At 43.0% G+C, this 6,593-nt stretch overlaps 1 long non-coding RNA gene across 1 annotated transcript; it reads right to left on the reverse strand.

Annotated features, from left to right (window-relative positions):
* Nucleotides 1–4,862: 4,862 nt before the first annotated feature.
* Nucleotides 4,863–6,056, reverse strand: LOC120027363. The gene is made up of 4 exons (XR_005473294.1): nucleotides 5,993–6,056; nucleotides 5,794–5,826; nucleotides 5,037–5,105; nucleotides 4,863–4,935 (listed from the first exon to the last, which is right to left on the reverse strand). It is a non-coding gene; the product is annotated as an uncharacterized LOC120027363 (long non-coding RNA).
* Nucleotides 6,057–6,593: the final 537 nt, after the last annotated feature.

A 6,593-nucleotide genomic window follows, 5' to 3' on the forward strand; every position in this document is an offset into this window, starting at 1 on the left:
CTGTTTTGCATGTTATTTTGGCATTAATTCGTGTCACATATCAGTTTGCAAACAATGTAAAAAATAATATATCATTGAGTTAATAAAGCTGCATAGAAACGTGGTCTCTTTTCTTGAGTAAGGCAGCTCCAAAATGCAGGTGTTTCAGCGTAGCTCAGTGTTTCCTGTGGTGGTTTTGCGCCGTGATTGTCTCAGTGTTCTGTCACTCATGAGGACACTACGTCATCACCAAGTCTAAGGGTAGAGCTAGAACATTCTAGCCTAGAGTTACAATAGAAGTGCCCATCCAAGAAGGCTCAAGGTCATTGGCCACTGATAAAATGATGTCAAATCACATTACATCTACAATAGCTTTGATTGCACTGATCATGTCAACATCATACTTTCAAAATCTTAGCTAACAGTCATCATCACGAATCAAGTCGACAATCTACTGGCAAATCCTTTATAATACTTGTCATATGAAAAGAAGTAATGAAGAGAAATTATAGATAAAACTTATCGGTGCTCATCGGCCATTGGACATAAACATTACACAACAAGTTGGAAATCGCAAATTCAACAATGAGTGGTTTGGAAGGAATCAGTGTGGCTAACAATCAATCAGTGTGGCTAGCAATCACTAGCCTGCTATTCAGTGGAGTGGCTGTGTGGTCCAAAGTCTAAGATTAAGGGTCTCTTTTCCTAGTTTAAAATTATAAACATTCAACATTGGCCATGCTGTCAATGAAGCTTGATTTGTGCCGTGCTCAAAACAACTGTTAACTCGGAACTGCAAAATCGGACTTTAGTGAGTTCAAGACAACTGGGAACTCGGGAAAAACGAGCTATGACTGGGAAAATACATTTTGAACTTTCATCCAACTTGGAATTGTAAATTCGGAACTCGGGCCTCTTTCTAGAGCTAACACCTGAAGGTCATTGACGTCATCATGATTCAACCTTTTTTCCCCCCAGAGTTCCCAGTTGTCTTGAAAGCACCCTAAATCCAGAGAATGCCAGACTTTGATGACAACATTTTCCCACGAAGGACAGCCGCGCTACCTTCCTGTTCAAGTGAGCACAACAAGGTGAGTCCAAAAAATGTATTGTATGCTGCTGCGTAAATTATGTAATATGCCAGGGAGATATGTATACTGTAGTTAAGAAAGTAAGACAAAGTGTATGTTGTGTAGTAAGCTGTTAGTAGCCCATGTGCCTCACCCTAATAATTTGGTCTATTTACCCCTCTTAATTTTGCCTACTGTTCTGACTTGGTAGTGCACATGTAGCCTATAACCTGTTTTGAGAAATGCAATCATCAAATATTGTAAGAGCTTTCATTGTCTGCTTATATGCCACCTTTATTTATCCTACGGTTCTAACTTGGAGTACAGGGAGAACACTGTAAGAACGGCCCATGTTCTCAATTCTGTTGCTGTACATTTCAAAAGTGCTGAACAAATAGTTATATTGACTATGTCCGTCCTAGCTCACTCATTAATGTCTTAATCGAAATTACGGATTGCCTCTTATCCGCTTGTCGTCCTCTTATGCCATAGTTTATACATCTCAATTGTCAGTAGAAACCACATTTGTTTAAGCAAATCAGCCATATCAACTATGTTTTTTTAAAAGGCAGTAAATGAGGCTGAATGACCTATTTTGCTGCCAGACAAGGCTCCGCTGATAGCCAGGTGTAGCAGTGGTAAGGTGTTTGGACTGCTCAAATCAAATCAAATTTTATTGGTCACATACACGTGTTTAGCAGATGTTATTGCGGGTGTAGCGAAATGCTTGTGCTTCTAGTTCCGACAGTGCAGCAATATCTAACAAGTAATATCTAACAATTTCACAACATATACCCAATACACACAAATCTAAGTAGAGGAATGGAATTCAGAATATATAAATATATGGACGAGCAATCTCAGAGCGGCATAGACTAAGATACAGTAGAATAGTATAGAATGCAGTATATACTGTACACAAGGAGTAATGCAAGAAATGTAAACATTATTAAAGTGACATTACTAAAGTGACTAGTTTTCCACTTATTAAAGTGGCCAATGATTTCAAGTCTGTGTATATAGGCAGCAGTGCTAGTGATGGCTATTTAACATTCTGACGGCCTTGAGATAGAAGCTGTCCGTCTCTCTGTCCCCAGGGTGAACAGGTAGTGGCTCGGGTGGTTGCTGTCCTTGATGATCTTTTTGGCCTTCCTGTGACATAAGGTGCTGTAGGTGTCCTGGAGGGAAGGTAGTTGATGCGTTGATGCGTTGCGCAGACCGAACCACCCTCTGGAGAGCTCTGCGGTTGTGGGCGGTACAGTTGCTGTACCAGGCGGTAATACAGCCCGACAGGATGCTCTCAATTGTGCCTCTGTAAAAGTTTGTGAAGGTTTTAGGTGACAAGCCAAATTTCTTCAGCCTCCTGAGGTTGAAGAGGCACTGTTGCGCCTTCTTCACCACACTTTCTGTGTGGGTGGACCATTTCAGTTTGTCAGTGATGTGTACGCCGAGGAACTTAAAACTTTCCACCTTCTCCACTACTGTCCCGTCGATGTGGATAGGGGGGTGCTCCCTCTGCGTTTTCCTGAAGTCCACAATCATCTCCTTCATTTTGTTGACGTTGAGTGAGAGGTTATTTTACTGGCCCCACACTCCCAGAGCCCTCACCTCCTCCCTGTAGGCTGTCTCGTAGTTGTTGGTAATCAATGCTGTTGGGACAAACTAACAGTTTGTGGGTACCGTTCGTCACCATTATCGTGCAATTAATGTATTTTTTTGTGTTTTATTGTGTAGTGGCTTTGCTGGCATGCATCCCAGCATAGATTTTTCCCCCACCAAGATTTCCATGCTAAAATCACCACTGGTTATGTCTAGTCTATGATACCAGGCTGTAAAATGCAGTGAAGCAAAACAGCGGTTGCTGGCTTCTTGTCAATGCTTCTGGGAAACCTGGCGGAAACAGTGCACATATTTGGAATATTGGGCAGGCGTTTGCATAGAGGGCCTGATTGAAAATGTAGATATGCACAACTTAGACTTTCTTGATGTCAATGGGAGACTTTCTTAAAAATGTTGTGTGAAGATCTCAAGTCCGAAAACCACTCAGACTGAAAAAGTTGAAGAATTCCAAGTGGCATTCCACACATGAAGGGAACCTCAGATGACACTCATAACAGCCATATAATCGAACCCTAAACTTAGCCCATAGAATTTCCTTCAAAAAACACTTAAAACCAAACCCAGGCATAAATCCTAATGCCTCCTCTATTAAAGATGACCCACCTTAAACCCTAACATTCTCTAACATCTACAGCAGGGATGGGCAACTTTGATGGGTGTGGGGGCCACTAAAAAACCGAACTCATCATAAGGGGCCCCAGTGGCTCGTGTGTCTGTGTACCCACATCCATACCCCTCCAACTTGCGAGCAAAACATTTTAGCGGCCCCCTCGTAATAGCGAAGGGGGGGGGGGGGGGGGGGGAATCTGTTTTAAAGTTAGTTTACTGCAATTCTGCACATTTTGCCATGGGGCATAGAGAAAATGTTGCAGTTTTAAAGCCAGTTTGCTACATTTCTAATCATTTTGCCATGGGGCGGAGATAAAATTGTGCAGTTTTACAGCTAATTTCCTGCAATTCTACACATTTTGCCATAGGTTGAAGGCAAATGTTTGCAGTTTTTAATACGATAGCTGATGATCAATGGGCCCCACCCCGCTCGGTAATTCGAACATGCTTACTACAAGTTTAGATAGCTGGCCACTACACTAACTTACCAACCTAAAAAAAAAAAAATTACATGGGCTAGTTGAGTGACTGGTGATGCACAACCAAATTTCGAAATTGCACCTTGTGTATTCTATTATTCTAACTATCAACAGTAAGTTGAGACTCCAAGTTTTTTGGGGGGGGGAATTGGTCTGAGGGCCTATAAAAGGGGACTCCAGTCTATAATTTTCCACAGCAGTTGTGACCAACCAGCCGTTAACCCTAACATTTCCCATATTACATGCTCAGGTAGCTAGCCTATAACTAGGACCTGGAAAAATTCTTGACCATTTTGGTCGTCATTGTCAAAGGTTTCACTGCAGAAGTCATAGAAAGGACCCAGTTCCACGAGAGTGCAGTGGACCACACTCTAAGGGTATAAGATGTTATTTGGGACATCCAACCCTGTCTGGATTCTCTGAAAGCACCACTACTGTGTTTAAGCTTCCGTTATCAATACAGGTGCCATTCATAACTTATCATATTTCATTACGACGCATAATATTGCTTGGAATTGCCTTTCAAAGGTGAAGCACCAGTCAGGGAGTCTAGTTGTAGTGGATAAATATTGACTTTGTGTTCAGGAAATGTTTATTCAGCGAGCCTGACGTATAGGGCATGTTCAATATTTTGTCACCCAGGAGAGGGTGACTGGTAAACTCACTCAATTAAGTTGTGTAAGGCCCAGCACAATATTTGTCCATCCTGTATTGCTTAAGTTTGAGTTAATCAGTATGACTCTTATACTGCAAGCAGACAATGCTGTGTTTAACGTAGGTGTATGCAGGTAGGCCAGAACTACCAAAGGTTTCTATAGGACTGTGGGTGGTTGTCTGGGTAAACATTCTAGATCCCCCCCAAACCTTCAAAAAATAGAACTCTACCTTTTCTCCAGGAATTCCTTTCCCACGCACCCTCTGTCTCTCGCAGTCCTGGCAAACCAATCTCACCCTGTTTCAAGACACAAAGAAAATACAGACAATAAACAAGTTAACAAGTTATGTAATAACTATTTCAAATGTCTGTGCTCTTTATACTCTATAGTAGATGTACAATGGGGCCTAAAGAACTTTGACCTCTAAATTAACTTTGACACCTTGCTTACCTTAGGTTCGAACGCTCCATCTTCCCCAAGTATACCAGGTATCCCAGAGGATCTGTCAGGTCCTGGTTCACCCTGGAGACGACCACAGATCAGACACACACCTCCACATTCAACACCTGCTCATCTCAGCTGTATATTGTATGCTGCATTGGAGACCTTTGCCACACACTCACCTTTGTCCCTGGCTCCACGACTCCTCTCTCTCCCTGTGGTCCGTGCTGCCCTGGGAAGCCCTGGTCACCCTGTGGAGAAGACAACTGAATCAGTCCCTGATTAGAGGACCTGGACCCTCTCTTTCTAAAATGATCTGCCGCAATTGTTGCAACCCCTATTACTAGCCTGTTCAACCTCTCTTTCATATCGTCTGAAAACCCCAAAGATTGGAAAGCTGCCGCGGTCAGGAAAACCCATCAATCCTGGCAACCCTGGGGCTCCTGTGTTTCCCTGGAGGTCAGAAGTTAGAGGATCAGGGGATAAGAGGTAATCCCTTAGTGCAGGGGTTCACAATTTTTTTGTTGCATCGGGACCCCATTTATGATAGCAACCTCATGAAGGACCCTGTCATAATATCAGAACACAACTCCTACTACAGTGTGATAAAAATGGCATACAAGAGGTTTTACTATGACTTCTGCAGTGCATGGCCGGACTTATCAAGTCTCGGCCCCGGGACTGAACATTTAAAAGGCCCCCCTCTTGGCATCAGAGACAATTTTCACCTTTTAAAGCACATTTCCTGCTATTCTACAAATTTAGACTTGGGGAAGAGAGACAATTCTGTCGCCGGACCCCCTGCATTACCCCACTTTGAGAACCCCTGCCTTACTGTACGCCATGTTTTCATGACCATCATCACCATAGACACACAGCACTTCAATACCTCCCATCTTGAGGTGGTTTAGGTTAAGGTCAGGGTTAGGGTCAACATACCTTGTCACCTTTGAACCTTGAACCCATGTCATCCTGAAACACATAAGACACTGAGCCATTATCTAGGTACATACTTCACTGTATGAGTATGAGAGTACTCCAGTACATGTCATATCTCACATACAGCATAGCGTACACATACAGTACATATCCAAGCTAGACTAATCAGTGGGTTGAACAGCTAGTGATGGTGTCTCACCTTAGGCCCTGGTAGACCCTCTCCTGGGAACCCTTGCGTTCCCTGAAGCCCTGGAGGACCAATCAGACCCTAGTAGACATACTAAAGAAGATAAAAATAATTTCTATCCATCAGCAAAGAGCAAAGCTCAATTATTTACAATATGTCCCCGCCTAGTGGACATCCTGACACACTGCAGGGTAATTCTACAAGAGGGCTGTCAAGCATTGACGTAAAAAAGATATCTTGTCATAAAATCTAAGGAACGCTGTGAACCTACCGGCAGTCCTGGTTCACTCATACCCATGGGATTGGTGGGTCCAGGTCTTCCCTGGTTTCCTTTATCACCCTAGGTGTTCTGACACAGGATAAGTTAGGGTTAGAGTCTGAGAGATTGCTAGAGAGATCACTAGAGATCGTATGATAGAAAAGAGGTAGAAGTAACAACAGATTTAACAACAGATTTAAACTGGCCTTAGGTGTAGGAAACCCAACGCCAGTATCCCCTGGAGGTCCCATCACTCCACTAGGTCACCCTGGGAAAGAGGGGCATCATTCACCTTTCCCCAACTTTCTCTGTACATTTTAGCTGTATCTTTATCTAGAACATTTCTGGAGGTAT

Source organism: Salvelinus namaycush, chromosome 32, assembly GCF_016432855.1.
Source record: "Salvelinus namaycush isolate Seneca chromosome 32, SaNama_1.0, whole genome shotgun sequence".
Lineage (NCBI taxonomy): Eukaryota > Metazoa > Chordata > Actinopteri > Salmoniformes > Salmonidae > Salvelinus > Salvelinus namaycush.